Source organism: Lontra canadensis, unplaced genomic scaffold (genome assembly GCF_010015895.1).
Source record: "Lontra canadensis isolate GAN:19392208 unplaced genomic scaffold, GSC_riverotter_1.0 scaffold132, whole genome shotgun sequence".
Taxonomy (NCBI): domain Eukaryota; kingdom Metazoa; phylum Chordata; class Mammalia; order Carnivora; family Mustelidae; genus Lontra; species Lontra canadensis.
The window spans coordinates 2,837,860-2,854,356 of NW_022631126.1; the positions used below are offsets into that span (position 1 = coordinate 2,837,860).

Sequence of the window (16,497 nt, forward strand, 5' to 3'; positions counted from 1 at the left end):
CGTCAGAGTTACGGGATAACTCTTACCCGGGGCCCCAGTAAGAATGTCAAAGTCCCATGCTTGGGGCGCCTGGGTGGCTCAGCAGGTTAAGCCTCTGCCTTCAGCTCAGGTCATGATCTCAGGGTCCTTGGATCAAGCCCCGCATTGGGCTCTCTGGTCAGCGGGGAGCCTGCTTCCTCCCCTCTCTGCCTGCCTACTTGTGATGTCTCTCTCTGTGTCAAATAAATAAATAAAACCTTAAAAAAAAAAAAGTCCCCTGCTTGCATTTTTCAGATGCTCGCTTTCTTAACTTAGTTTCTGGAACAGATGCGATGCTGTATTTACATAGTTCAGAAGTCAAAATGCTATAGAAAGAGATTTATAAAAAAAAAAACCTCAATCCCTTTCTCTGCAGGATTGCGGTCTCTCTCTTCCCTTAGCTGACATTTAGTAACTTTATCTTTTTCCAGCCATTCTTAATGCGAGTGCAAGCACTGTGTGTGTGTGTGTGTGTTTGTATGCCCCTTACTTTATTACTCAGAACATAGCAAACCGCCCATACTGTTTCATGCCTTGGCTTCTCCCCTTACCAGTATGTTCAGGAGCTTTTTCTATATCCGCACACAGAGAGCCATTTCATTATGATATATATTATTTCACACCTGCACAGAGGGGTACCCTGGGATTTGCCGTTCCTGGCTCTGGAGAACGGATTCTTCAACTGTCAAAAATTCAGTGAGCCGGTGGACCGCATGTTGGTAGCTTGCAACTGGCCTTGTTGGAAGTATTTGCAAACAGCAGAAATGGGCGCGCTCCGTAAGCCCAGGCTTCCCCTCTTGGAGAGCTGCTTGTTAAACATTAAAGGAACCACTCCTGAAGTGTGGCTATCCCAAGGCTTCGTGGACCAGCCTGCTCTACCTGGAGCCTTGGGTGTTTTCAATATTCTGTTTTTCATAAATGGTGCTTTAGGGAATATCCATTATCTGCCTGGAGAGGGAAAGGGGACTTTCCTATTGTTATCAGTCATTGTGGCCTTGGAGCAGCTGTGTTGGCATATCCAGGGGCTTATTTGCAATGCCGGTTCTCAGGCCCCACACCAGAACTACTGAGGCAGGCAGGGTCTGCATTTTAAGGTGCCGCTTGTGGTGCACGGGCACTGAAACCCTTGCGAAGTCGCCCCCAACAATCTTGCCTGTGCTGCAGCTGAAGGTGGGGCCCAGAGCACAGGGGGGAACCCCCCCCCCCACTCCTTCTCCCATCACAAACGTGGGAAGCATTTTGTTGCTCTCTGTGTTAAGGACTTATCCCTTGGGTGAGGAAAGACCCTTTTAGGGCACAGTCGTGAAATCTAAGCATTTGGCCTAGAACTTCTGTAGAACAGGACTTCCTGGTGGTGGCGGTGGGGGGCGGTCCTGAAAAAGCAGGAACCCCCAGGTTACCTCTGTGTGCGTGCGTGTTGCCTGATACGTGGATGGGATGAAGGAGGAGAAAGGGGCACGTTGAGCGCCCCCTGCTGGCCAATATGGGTAGCGAATGGAATGGGGTGCCCAGGCTTGGTGGGAACAAGGGAGAATAGGAAATAATGGTGACATTGCAGGTGGGTTGCAGATCGGCAGCGAAGAGACCGTGTTCACGCATGCACACATGGATGCACACACGCACGCCCGTGTGCACACCCTACGGTAAGTGACCGATTTCTGAAGCTGAGGCTGCACCAGGTGGGTCCCTGGAACAGGAGCCTCCAGGTGGAGAAAGCAAAGCCAGAACCTAGGCTCTCGGGGACAGTGTACCCACCTCCACCTGGCCAGGAAGCAGGGGGTCCACCTGTCTGCAGGAGGAGTGGTTAACAGTCACTAGGAACTTGCAATCTTCCAAGAGCTGCTCTTGCTTTATCTGACTTAATCCTCCCTGTAACGGTTCTGTCTGATGTGCGGATTAAATGCTCGGTAAATGCTAGCTGAATGAATCAACCAGCCCTTGGAACTGGATGTAATTATTGCCGTTAGCTCTGACTTGATTTCCTGCCACTCCACCCATTTATTGTGCTCCATGCTGCTCCCAGCCTCTCCAGGCACACCTGCCTCAGGACCTTTGCATGTCTGTGCCCACTGCCTGAACGCTCTTCACCCAACATCCACGTGGCTGCCTCCTACCCTCCTACCTCTCCCTCAGGCCTGTATTCTAATAGGCCCTTTCCCGTGGGACCTTCCCCAAACATCTTAAAATTACAGTGCCCTCCCCCTCACTTCCCTCTCTAACTTTTCCCAAATACCTACTCACATTCTCTATATACTGCTTTCTGAGTGTTTGTTGTCTGCCTTGCCCACTAGGATATCTGCTCCTTCAAGCAGAGATTTCTGTCCACTGGCTCACTGCTGTCTCGTGGGTTCTTGGGACAGGGCCTGGGGCAGCCTAAGTGCTCAGTAAATATTTATTTGTCCCATGAAAGAAGTAATTAGCTCCCTTTTGTCAGAGGAGGAGACTGAGGCTCTGAGGAATGAGCTGCTCCCTGTCCAAGGTCATTTGGCAAATAAATGGCAGAGGCTGGATTCAAGTCCAGGCTGACTCTGGAGCCTGGGGTGTGGGTCTTGAACCCCGGGGTTGGGGAAGTGTTGGACCGGTCCTTTTAGGGTAGTTGTCATCCGGGGAGGGAGTAAGGGAGGTAAACAAATTCTTTTTCCCTCTACCCATCTTAGTTTCATGGATGGAGCTCCTGAATGAGACCCACAAAGGCCCTGATTAAGAAGAGAAAAACATGCATCCATTTGACAGACCTGGAGCAGTTCCTGTCTGCTGCTAAGGTTTCCACTAGAGATGCAAGAAAAAAATCCTCGCGCTTTCTGTCTGTCTCCTTGTGGCAGTCAGGATTGAATGGGGGAGTACAGGCTAAAATGGGAAAAAAAAAAAAAAAAGAAGAAGAAGAGAAAAACAACCAGGAGTTTACGAATACAGGCAATGCTGAGCATCTAAAAGTGTGGTTCGAACTTGGGCAAGCCTCGCCTCTTCACAAAGGACAGGATGGTCCTACACAAGTAACGGGAGGAAGGAGAAGGACTTCGAGTTCCCGGGGCAGCAGACTGAGGGAAGGTCACTACAGGGAAGGTAAGGGCTGGTTAGTGAGGTTTGCTCTTGATTCGTTGGGCTGGTAAGAGTCTAGAGGTGCCTCTGGTGATTTCCTTCTGTCCTTTCTGGTAGAGAGGGGAGGGGGGCACCTTTATAAATTTATGTTTAGCTCTTAGGTGAGTAGAGGGACAGCAAAGAGATTTTCTCCTCCCTCCTCGTCTTCCTCAATTGCCTTTACCTCCAAATAATCCTTATTTGGAGGTAAAGGCAATTCTGGCAGAAGCCAGAGTGGACTATTTTGAGGTGGCCTGAGCGCCCCAACCATGAGCCAGCTGTTGGGATGGAGGCCTGGCTGGGACATCATTTTCATTGTACTTTTACCTCAAGGGATGAGGTGAACTTGTTTTCAGCCTGTGTGTGGGGGTGTCTGCGTGGACCCGTGCCCTGTTGGAATCGCCCCGTCCCACCCAGGGTCCTGGGAGTGACCTCCTGGGGCTTAGTCCATACTGGGGAGACTCGGTGCTTCATGGCTCCATTAGATGACATAATCAGGGAGTGAATTAACTTCAGCTTTCCTGGCTGTATTTTAAAGGCATGTTTTAAATGGTTTTTTCCCCCCTTTGGAGGCTATGCACTCTTCAGAAATTAAATTTAGACTGTGATTTTATTACCCTTTTTATTTAATTTATCCTAACGGTTGCATTCAAGCTGGGAACCAGCTGTTGACTTTGAAAAAACATTGTTCAATTGGAAGGGAACGTTTTAAAACTTAATGTAATGGCTCTAAGTAATCACTACAGCAATTACGCTCCATGGCGCGGCGCGTCACAAGGGGCACAGGCGGGATTGGGAAGGATGCTCAGGTGGGCAGAGGGGAGGCTTAGGCAAGAGGCAGGCATGTGGACTTGGGGGGAAGGGGATGCGGGGGGGGGTGGGGGACACAGAAACCTGCCAGCCACACAAGCCTGCATGGGGACCGGCGCTAGCACGGAGACCTGTTTGCCAGAGTCCCTGGTTCAGCCCAGCTTCCAGACTCCTGCTGTCCCCCGCCAGCCATGGCACCCCGACCAAGAGGCTTTGCTCTGCCCCTTCCTCCTCGCTGGGGATAGGATAATATAACAAGTTCCAAGGTCGGACACCATTCAGGGGCTTGAGCTGGACGTGCCTTCACGTTAGTCCCTCTCTGCCTTTGGACTTAACCGTCTATTCACTTAATCACTGTGGTATGTTGCAAGGAAAACAGGCACAAAATATTCCCATCCCTTTATGTGGTCGCTTTGTAACGGGCATCTCCTGGTAAGAAGTGGAGCCTAGCTCTCTAAATCTTGGATCTGAGCTTGCTTAGGTGATGTCCACAGGGTTGGGATGCTGACATTAGTCCCTTCTGTCTGGCGTTAGACCTTCTAGGGAAGAAGGCTGGATGATGAGAGACCGGGTAGAACATGCTTGGGCTGGCCCGGCTGGGGGCCCATAAGCAGCCGGCAAGCATGCTAGGGACCACCTTAGACCCTCCTGCTCCAGGGAGCTCATCCAGCTAGACCTCCCTAGTCATGCGCTAAACCAAGTGACCGTTGGCTGGAACCACTACATTTTGGGACAATCTGCTCTGCTGTAAAAGTAAAACTGAATCCACCACCACGGGGCAAGTATTTAATGACCCCTGACCCACGACAGGCATTGCACTTGGCCGTGGGGATGAAGAGCCCCCTTGATCATGGTTTCTGATTGGCTGGTCATCTCTTGCCTGGGTTGGGGAGACCATACTATGCTGTTGTCCTGCCCTGTTCCGCAGATGGCATGGTCCCAGGGTCCCAGACTCAGCTCTAAACCCATCCCTAACATTACCCTGAGATGGGCAGTGGGGACTGTCCATAAAGCTTAGAGTTGATGGCATCGGGCTAATGGGGGGGGGGAATGTTCAAACCCTCCTTCTCTGTTTCTCAACATTTTTCATCGTAAGCATTGATGGTAGGTGAGACAGTCTACATTCCCGTCCCCTCTCTGTGACTTTCAGCCAATGGACACATCCCCATTAAGCCCTGACATTCCTATGTATAAAATAGGGGTGATACTAGCTCATTCACAGGATCACTGTCACATAATAGTGAGAGGCTTGGTGTTGTCACTCCGTGAGTGCCCATTTTTTTTTTTTTTTTTTAAAGATTTTATTTATTTATTTGAGAGAGAGGCAGTGAGAGAGAGCATGAGCGAGGAGAAGGTCAGAGGCAGAAGCAGACTCCCCATGGAGCTGGGAGCCCGATGCGGGACTCGATCCCGGGACTCCGGGATCATGACCTGAGCCGAAAGCAGTCATCCAACCAACTGAGCCACCCAGGTGTCCCTTTTTTTTTTTTTTTTTTTTTTAAAGATTTTATTTATTTATTTGAGAGAGAGGCAGTGAATGAGTGCCCATCTTTGAAATGGACTGCCTTCATGCCCTCTATGGGTATCTACCACCTGGGGATGGTGTAGGGATGAGAAGTGATGAATGTGTTTGGAGGACTCACCACTGGACCTCATGTGTGAAACATGCCCCAGACTCAGCAAGGGTCTGCTCGGTATTGTTTTCAACCAATCAGGGTGGGTTACTGGGGAATGCTCTGGGCCAAGGCTAGCTTTCCACCCCAGGACTGACCACTCGGGGTGCTTCCAGCAGACTGTCCCCCATCCTCCCCACACATGTGCCTTTGTTTCCATGTCCATGTGGCCAAAATGATTTACCACATACACCATTTATGAACTTTTCTTCTCTTCTTCTCACCTTCTTTTTATTGAAAACAAATGGTTGTGGGTGCCTGGGTAGCTCAGTTGTTAAGTGTCATGATCCTGGGGTCCTGGGATTGAGTCCTGCATCAGGATCCCTGTTTGGTGGGAAGGTGTCTTCTCCCTCTCTCACTCCCCCTGCTTGTGTTCCCTCTCTTGCTGTGTCTCTCTCTGTCAAATAAATAAAATTAAAAAAAAAAAGGATGGTTTCAGAATGGCAACTAGTTTCATTTTTTTAAAAAGATTTATTTATTTATTTGAGAAAGAGAGAGAACGAGAGAGCATGAGTGGGGTAGGGTAGAGGGAGAGGGAGAGACAATCTCAAGCAGACTCTGAGCTGAGCATGGAGGCTGAGTGGGCCTCCATCTCACGACCATGAGATCACAGCGTGAGCTCAAACCAAGAGTCAGATGCTTAACCCAATGGACCACCACGCACCCCTCAAAATGGCAACCATTATTTGCTGATCGATTGGTAATGTCTGTACAGAGTCAGGAATGGAGATCTTCCCCACAGATGGGTGGGAGGAAGTGTCATGATCCATTAGTGATGTCTGCAGGGGACATAACTGGGAAGGATAGAGTGTGTTTGGTGCTGCCCCAGACTGCTGGTCCAGGGGCCTCCCTGGCAGAGGGGAACTGAGAACTCAAGGATGTGCCACGGACAGAGGAAGCTCCACTCTGGTGGGGACAGGAAGAAGTGCCCCAGAAGACACCCCCACCCACTAGTCCCCACTGGGAAGGGCGGCTCTATGGGGATCCTGGGGTATTAACTTTCCAGTTACTTTTGCTGCAGCTGCTTTATCCCCAGGTCTCCTGAATGGAATCAAAGGCCACCCCGAGAAACAGTGGCAGACGATGGCCATAAAAGTTAATGTCCTGAGAAATAGCCTGGAGGCTGCAGCCTCCAGGAGAAATAGCAACTTTAATACAAAATAAAAACAAAACCAGGCCAGGCCGTCCAGAGGCTCCAGCAGCTGAGGCCCAGGATGGGTGCGGGGGACACTCAGACCAGAAGTTACAGCGAGGCCAGGATTGAGGATTTCCAGTTCTGACCCCAGCTCTGCTGTGCGCGTTTGTCCTCACACCAAGGACGTCTCCGACGCGAGCTGGGCGTCCTGTGACTCAACCATCCACCCGGAGATGGCGTCAGACCGGTTTAGGGCTCCATCCCACCAGACTGCCCCTACTCCAAACACCCATTTGTCCAGTTTGGCACCTGGGCTTCTGATTGGCTATCAATTGGACCTTCCCACCAACCCACACTCGGGTCTGGTTAGTTTGCTAGAGCCGCTCTCAGAGCTCAGAGGAAATGCGTTACTTACCAGATCACCAGTGTATAAGGAAAGGATGGAACACAGGAAACACCAGGCAGAAGAGAGGCTTAGAGCAACGTATGGGACAGGACACAGAACTTTCAGGCCTTATCCCGGCATCGGTCTCCCTGCGTCTCCACATGATCCCCAACCCAGGAGCTCTCTCTGGGTTTTTATGGAGGCTTCATCACATAAACATGACTGATTAAATCGTGGCTGTTGGTGATTAATTCAATCTCCAGCCTCCTATCCTCTCCTTGGGGCTCAAGGCGGGGTGGGGGGCGAGCAGAACTGAAAATCCTTCAGTCACATGGTTGGTTTCCCTGGCAACTAGCCCCCATCCTCAGGTGCTTTCCAAAAGTCACCTCATTAACAGGGAGTCAGGTGTGGTGGAAGGGGGTTTGGTCTGAATCTCAAGACACCTTGAGTGCTCCCGTTTCTTGGGGCTGGAAACAGGGACAAAGACCAGACTTATTTCTTATTATAAATCACAATATCACAGGACTCCTGTTTAAATCATTTTTCGGGGGTGCAAGGACCTGGCCTTCGAAATACATGGCATAACACAGGTGTCTCATGAGACAGAGACAAGGAGAGAATGTGATGCACTTAGCAAGTTCTTAAAGGCCTGCCAGAAGGAGACAGGTTAAATAAATTACGATTATCCATAGCCGTTTAAAATTATGAGACAGATTTACAGACATTGTTATGGCATCTCCTCCCATAAATATTAAGTGTAAAAAGCAGGATGATGAACGCCTTCCTGGTGGTGTCTCCACTTGAAGCGGGGAGGGAAGTTGGGGGGGGTCTATTAGTGTCTGCTTGTATTTGCATGACTCTCTCTAGAAGGGGAACCCCCTAAAGTGGTTACAGTGGTCCCCTGTGGGGACTGCCAATGGGGACGAGGTGACTGAGGGACAAATTACATTTTGACTCTACACCCTCTGATACTGGTTCCATTTATTACCACCATTATCTCTGCTGGGTACTCGTTAATTGCAGGGGGAAAATGTCCCCAGGCGATCTGGATGCCCAACAGGTTCTGGAACCACCCACACCATCCACAGCGCCAGCCTACTCAAATGCAACGTCAGTATCGAGTTTGTGAAGAGCCCTGGCCCCCTAAAGGTTATTTATGAGGCCGGGGGTCTGGGTTTCCCTAAGAGGATTCCAAAACCCTGTGGGCAGGAATGATGTGGAGAAATAGCAGAGATCCAATCTTTCCAAGAGATTGGCTGCATTCCAGAAGGAAGAAAGGAACCTGGGATTGTTCTAGGCTGGTTCTGCTTGGAGTGATGTCAGGGAGACACAAAAGAGAACTGAGTTCTCCTGCTCTTGTTCTGCTGCGTTTCTAATTCTGTTAGTTATCAGGCCTTCTTGTGGGGTTTACTATGGGGTCCCTTTGGACTTAATCTTCCAGACCCTGCAGCTGCTTGGATGCTGTCCTAGTGAGGTTCCTTGGTGGCTCGTGGCTGGTGGCTGATATTTCCTGGTATTTGGGTGCTCTGATCTGCAGGCCTGCTGGGGCCTGATCTGGGGCCCGAGTTGGACTTGCTGGAGTTCCCAGGGCTTAGGGACACTTATGTCTCTGGTCTCTTTTCTGGGCCAGTCTCTCCTCTCCCTGATTCCTTGGTCCCAATCTCAGGCATGGTCTTTCTGTCTCTTCCTCCTGATCCGACCTGAGGAGGATATATCTGAGTCTCCCCCGCCACCCCCGAAAAACCCTTTCCCCTTCTTCAAAGGGTTCCATCTGAGAACTTCAAAATTGCTTCATTCAAAACTGTCATGGTCATCTGGGAGAAATGGGGAAGAGGATTATGGGTGGGCAAGCAGGCCCCAGGACAGTGGGCTGCGCTCAGTGATGAAGGAAGCATTCTTGGGGAGAGTGAAACTCTCTGAGCCTTGTCTAGCTATATTGGTAGTTGTCTGTGGTCTGGGGCATCATGGCCTGTGTGGGGGATTTGCCTGGTATGTCAAAGGCATCTGGTGGTGTTGGTATCCTCAAGGCACAGCTGACTCCATTTCCTCAACTTGGAAAACCTGAGTGGTGGTGTCACTTACAGAGCTGTGTGTAAAAATAGACAACACTGCACCTGGCTGAGTGTAGATGAGTGTTAGCTGAGTTTGGACTTGGGTCCTATTAGGAGAGGGCACGTCTCTGAAGGGACTGGGACTTCCATCCAGACACGCTCAGTTCTTTCCTTCTCCTGGCAACCCGACAGGAGCAGGTGTCATGCTGAGGTGGGCACCATGGGGTTGGCAGAAACAAAGACTGGACTCGTGGGGAGGTTGTAGGGAGAAGAGCTCTTGGTCTGCACCAGGGTGGGCATTGGAGACCTAGATGCATTCTTGGGTAACTGAAACCTTCTAGGCATCATGGCACCAATGCCTAGAGAGTCAGCCAGTTGGATCTCTGGAGGCTTGCAAGACAGAGACAGTGGTCTAACCCTTTGGATCTGGAGGTCACTACAGCACAACTCAGTCTGCTTCCTTCCTCCTTCACTTGTCCCTTTGTTCTGGCTGCCAATCTGGGCCAGCTTCCTTTGGGTGTGTGATCCAGATAAGAATTTAGGGTGATGTATGGAAAGCCCTGGAAAGGAATCTATGTAGCCTTGAGTTAATTTTGGCCCTTTCCTGGACAGAGCAGTCAGAGTGAACTAAAATAAAGGCTGATTTCCTCCCTTCTGGTTCCTTCAAGCTCCTTCGTCTTTGGGTCCCTTCAGGACTCATAGATGTGAAGAAATTCCTAAATGGGGACACCAGCATCCAAACTTATCCCCTGAATTGTGTAGACCCAAGCTGGAAGGATGAACGCGGAAGAGCTCAGGGAAGAACCATTTGAGATGGGCCCTATAGTTTTTCCCAAAGTTTCTGGAGCAGATGTGTTGAGTGACTTCCCCCCAACTGTCCCCCCCAGCAGCCACCAGGAGAGTGAAGCTTCAGTGCCGCTCAGCAGGCACCACCTCATTTACATGCTGCAGAAACAATTTTTGTGAATTTAATTAATCACAGTTTACATGCTAATAACCCTCAAAATATTTTTGTGGGTAAATAATGGTTATTTCCCGCTGTGGGGGGAATCCGTTGATTCTAGTGTTCATTTATATTTTATTTCTCATTGTGTGATTAGAGAGTGAGGCTGATGTCTACCATCATGATGGGAGGAGAGAGGAATGATTTTCATTTCATGAATGAGGCCTGGAGAAAGTCAGCTCTTTCCTGGTCAATGATTGATGTCAAGTTGAGACAGCTGGAGAGCCCAATCCCCAATGTGGTCACTTTTACTTCTGGGTCTCCTGGTATGACATCATGATTATAATCCTACTATACTCATCATTATCATCACTATTACTTCCACCACTACCATTATCACTGCTTAAAACCAGTTTTATCATGACCCTCACCATCACTGCCACCATTATCCCTACCACCATCACCAGAGTCATCACCATCATCACCACCATCACCACCACCACCATCATTACCATCATCACCACTACCATCACCACCCTTATCACTATCACCACCACCATCATCACCATCACCAACACCACCATTACCACTGCCACCAACACCACCACTACCACCACCCTCACAACCACCACCACCAACAACCACCACCAGCATCACAGCCATCACCATCATTACCACCATGACCATCACCAACGCCACCACCATCATCACTACCATCATCACCACCACCAACACCATCACCAGCATCACCATCAACACCATCATCACCACCATTACCACCACCACCAACATCACTACCATGATAACCATCATTGCCACCATGACCACCACCAATGCCACCACCATTATCATTACCATCGTCACCACCGCCAGCAGCATCACCAGCATCACCATCAGTACCATCAGCACCACCATCAGCACCACCAACAACATTACCATCATCACCATCATCACCATCATCACCATTACCACCACCATTACCTCCACCAATACTATCACTATCATTTCACCATCACCACTTCCATCATCTCCATCATCCCTATTATCATCACTGCCACCACTATCACCACCATAGTCTTCAACACCACTGTTGCTATCACCATCATTACTGCCACAACTTACCATCCCAACCTTGAGTACCATCCTCTGCTTTAGAGATGCTTCTTCATCCCAACCAGAAACCCCATCCTTTTTGGGCCTTCCCTACCCCACTTTCCCTTTCTCAACATCCTTGCCCTTTCACATCTAATCCAGCACTGAATACCATTGATTCTACCTCCTGCACATCTCTTCGTTATGTTCTCATCTTTACATATGTATGTGAATAAACAGATATTCTCCATATATATGTTCTCATAGTTTCTCAGTTGATCTCCTGCAAAATTGGTCCATTTCTAGCCAGTGTGGTGCTGGAATGTCTTCCTAATATGAAAATCTGACTTCTGTTGATTAAAACTTTTTTTTATGGCCTCTTTCTTATCATTGGTACTCAGCTTGAGTGTTAGTACTCAGCTCAGTACTCAAGTACTTAGTACTTAAGTACCCAGCTCAAATACTTAGTACTCAAGTACTTAGTGCTCAGCTCAGCTCAAGTACTCAGCTTGACTACTCTCTACTCTGTAGAGAGTAGTCAAGGTACCTCATATTGGCTTAAACATTTTTTTATTGTAATGTTACTCAGCTATTTACAAACAAAACCAGGTACCACTTATTCTTCATGTAAATCTAATCCACCATTCATTGTAAGATGCAAGGTTCTTTTAGAGGGAAAGAGTGCTGTCAGTTGTACTTTCTTTTTTTTTAAAGAATTTATTTATTTATTTGACAGACAGAGATCACAACTAGGCAGAGAGGCAGGCAGAGAGAGAGGGAAGCAGGCTCCCTGCTGAGCAGAGAGCCTGATACGGGACTCGATCCCAGGACCCTGAGATCGTGACCTGAGCCAAAGGCAGAGGCTTAACCCACTGAGCCACCCAGGTACCCCTGTCAGTTGTACTTGTAAGAGGCTATACATTTTAAGATGGACCCCAATTTCAGAATCAAAATGTGACAAAAATTATGTTTTAGACTCAACGACAAGAGAAGATCCTAAACAGCGATCAGACACACATGAATTAGGAACTATGTACCAATAGAAGTGATAAAATTCAAATTAGTATTATTTACTTGACATGATTGATGATGTAGTCTTGGTGTGAAGCTAACTTGCCACTTACTAAAAATGAATCGCTCTTCTAGCCCAGGTTTTCTTGAGTTCCTCTGCTTTTATTATTTTGGGGGGTGGGAGAAGTAATCATCCTACCTTTTTTTCCCTAAGAACCCTCATTGCCAAAGCAAGCCACCAATTAATTGGCCTTTATCTGGCACAAACACATCATTTGTGTATCAGTTCTACCTCATCTCTTTTTCTCTTGTCCTGGGACAATTAAAACATTCTTACAATGTTCTGTGCTGGTTGTCAGGGGGATGATCCAGAACGTGCTGGTATCAGGTGAACACACCGTAGTGTTAAAAATCCTTGCTGAGGGGCGCCTGGGTGGCTCAGTTGGTTCAACATCTGCCTTCAGCTCAGGTCATGATCTCAGGGTCCTGGGATTGAGTCCTGCTTCGGGCTTCCGGCTCCACGGAGAGCCTGCTTCTCCCTCTCCTGCTTCTCCCTCTCCCTCTGCCTGCTGCTCTGCCTACTTGTGCTCTCTCTCTGTCCAATAAATAAATAAAATCTTAAAAAAAAAAATCCTTGCTGAACACTCATAAATCCCTAAGTGTAAATCGGCAAATTCTCAGGGATCCTTTAATGACACTTTTAGACACTGGTCGTCAAGATAAAGTCTCCATCTCTAGCGTGACCTAGCCCTGCCTCATTTCTGGCTCTGTCCTGTGCTCTGCTGCAGCCATAACCCGCTCCTTGCTGGTCCTGAACGCCATGCCCTCCTCCGTTTCCAGGTCTTGGTGTATGCTGTTCCTTTATCTGGAAGGCTTTCCCCACCTTGTCTGTATGGAAAGCTCTTCTGTACTCTTGACGCCCCACCTGCAGCTCTGTGAAGGCTTATCTGACATCTCAGTGGGGGAATCTGGCTTTTCCAGGTCAGACCATTGGCTAGGCATCATTTTACAATCTCTTGAGAATGTGGACTTTGTGTCCATCTGTGTGATGCTTAATACAGCGATGGGTACAGATTAGAGATGAAAGAGATCGAATGAAGAACTTCCATTTTTCCTTTATTACAAAAGTTATGTGTGTTTGCACCCAAACTCCTCCCTCTTCCCTTGTCCTCTTGTGCTCTGTTACCTTTGCCAATGCCCGTTCATAAACTTCCTTCCTCCCTGTCCTTTCTCTTCTCCCTGTTTCCTTTCTGTCCTGTCCCTACCCACCCTCCTTGTCCTTCCAGATTCTCTCTGAGTCCCCTCAAGCTCTGTCTGTCCCTCTGTCTCTTGCTTTATTACAGAATCCCAGCAATGTTATTTTAGCTCAGACATCCCTGTCTTGGCTGGACCTGGCTAGCAGAGCTGGGGGTCCCCGAGGGCCGTGGAGTGCGCATAGGCATAGACCGTCTCTCTAGGGAAGAGAAGGGCACCCCAGTGATGTCTCAGAGAGCAGAGGTGAGGATAGCCCTCTGGTGAGCAGGGATGTCCCTTCCTAGAGACTTTCTAGGTTCCTTCTTACAGATGCTGAATCCCTTCAGAGACCCAAAATGGTCAAAGAATGCAAAGAGAGCTACCTCCCCTCTTTGAGCCTCCACTGTCCATTACTGAAAGGGGGTGATGGTAACACAGGGGTCTGGCAGGGCTGCGGGGAGAGATGGAAAGAGCACGTGTGTGATGACGCTGGGCACCGTGGCCGACATAGGATGTGCTCAACAAACACAAGCTTCCTATCTCCATTTGTCCACTGCCTTTGGAAACAAAAAGCCTTTTTGTGGATGAAAGCGTTAGAGGAGAAAGTAAGAAATCTGGGTTCTAGTCCCTTTTCCACCATGGTAGACTTTGGGCATGGGGCCTCACCTCTCTGACATGCCATTCTCTCATCTGTGATGGGAGGAGGAGTAACAATAAGGCCAATGGGCCTCTCAAAGTTTTGGAAAGATGGAATGGAATGAGCTAGCATTTGAGAAGAGGTGATCCTGGCGCATGGCCAGCGACAGCTAGCGCAATTGCTGCGTTCCAGGCGGGCCAAGTCCGATCTGCTCTCCCCTTTATTTCTAGGCCATCGGCAAGAACTTTTCCACCAACGTGGGGGCATCGTTAAGGCAGAGTACTTTTATTTTTCTGATCAGTTGCTTGGGCACTCACCTGCCTTTTTTGTTTATAACTTTTTTCTCAAGGTTTTTGCTCCCCGCCCTGACCCTGGATGATCTCGGAACCCCAGAGGATTTCTTAGTTCCAACGGGAACCTGTCCGCCTCCAAGGCAGGCACAGCAAGGACAGGAGTCTTGTTGGTCCCTTGCTGCAGCTGCTTCCTTCCTGGTCCTGAAGCAGTCACTGGGCAGGCAAGGTTTCACATGGTCTTGTGGATGCTGCGTCCTGTACAGTTTCCAGGATATCCACTGGGAGAGGATGATGCGATTTCTTTAGTGCTACATGTGGCCAAGAGTTACACGGACTGGACCCCAGTGTTACATGTCGATGGCCCGTTCATAGACACAGTCACGTTTTGGGTATAAGCTGGACCTGTGAGCACTTTATTTTTTAATTTTTTAAAAAAGGTTTTATTTCTTTATTTCACAGACAGAAATCACAAGCAGGCAGAGAGAGAGAGGGGGAAGCAGGCTCCCCGCCGACCAGAGAGCCCGATGCGGGGCACGATCCTAGGACCCTGAGATCATGACCTGAGCTGAAGGCAGCGGCTTAATCCACTGAGCCACCCAGGTGCTCCTAGACCTAATTATTAAACAGAAATTATTTGATTCTCGAACCTCAAAGCTCTTGTTAGATCTGTCTTGAAGGAAATCCACTCAAAGAGCCTATTGCTTCATACCTGCCCTTCTTCTTCCTCTTCTTCTTCTTCTTCTTCTTTTTTTTTTTTTTAAGATTTTACTTATTGGGCGCCTGGGTGGCTCAGTGGGTTGAGCCGCTGCCTTCGGCTCAGGTCATGATCTCAGGGTCCTGGGATCGAGTCCCGCATCGGGATCTCTGCTCAGCAGGGAGCCTGCTTCCTCCTCTCTCTCTGCCTGCCTCTCTGCCTACTTGTGATCTCTCTCTGTCAAATAAATAAATAAAATCTTAAAAAAAAAACTTAAAAAAAAAAGATTTTACTTATTTATTTGACAGAGAGAGATCACAAGTAGGCAGAGAGGCAGGCAGAGAGAGGGGGGCGGGAATCAGGCTCCCTGCTGAGCAGAAAGCCTGATGCGGGGCTTGATCCCAGGACCTTGAGATCATGACCTGAGCCGAAGGCACAGGCTTAACCCACTGAGCCACCCAGGTGCCCCTCGTACCTGCCCTTCTATTGAAGGCCCCCCTTAGTGATTGCAAAATGTCATCTCTTCCTAGCCATGGTGTGCTGTAACTGGCAGCAGAGGACTTCCTTCTCTAAGTAAAGTTGAGGGAGGAATCCACATGTTTGATATTCTCCATTACAGTCCTACGACACTCCTGCCAACGGAGGACAGAGTACACTGCATTGCTCATAAGGTAAAAAGTGTGGTCTAGAGCTAAGATAGAAATAGTACCTGTACTGGAAAAAGACAGAAATTGTATCTGTGGTGGAAATCAATGGCATTTGCCCGATTGCCCCTTTAACCCTCAAAGAACCTCAGTTTTCTTTTTGGGAACCACTCCTGCCCCCTGGTCCTCATCTGTGTGGTTTGGGCCAGGCTGAGCCTACTTCTGTTCTCAAGGGGTAGGAATCTAACCCAGTTCTAGCCAGAGTACTGAAACTCCCTGGTTGGAGTGACCGGTTTGAGGGATCTGCACATTACCCAGATAGGGCCAGTGAGAGCCAAACCTGAGATTTTGGCTAGAACAATGGGATGAGAAGCACCCTTTTTCTTTTGGGAATGCTAAGCAGGCAAGACAGAAGCTTGAAGTGGCCAGGATTCTCTCTTAACCAGCAAGAGGATAAAGCCAAGTTGAGAAAGAAGTCAACTCTGCAGCGAGCCAAGCCAAGACATAGAGAGATGCTTAAAGACTTTTTTGAGCACCTTGATCCAACTATGCCTGAAGCCAAACCTACTGATAGTCTTTCATGAGCCAGAACATACCTATTTTCTCTTTAAGTCAGTTTGAGTTGACTGGTGATTTTGGTCATTTAGTGTAAGAGTGTTACATTAGACTGGAGACATTACCCTAAAAGACAGGCAAACAGGCAGACAGATGATCTCTGATAATTAAGAACTTCTTCCCACCTCTTTATAGGGGAGAGCCACCCCACCCCTCCCTGCTGCTTGTGGCTAATGCAGCCAGGC

The 16,497-nt window shown here is 48.8% G+C and overlaps 1 non-coding gene across 1 annotated transcript; it reads left to right on the forward strand.

The window, feature by feature from the left end:
• Window positions 1-2,734: 2,734 nt before the first annotated feature.
• Window positions 2,735-2,866, forward strand: LOC116858148. Its single transcript, XR_004380867.1, has one exon. It is a non-coding gene; the product is annotated as a small nucleolar RNA SNORA31 (small nucleolar RNA).
• The last annotated feature ends 13,631 nt before the right edge of the window (window positions 2,867-16,497 follow it).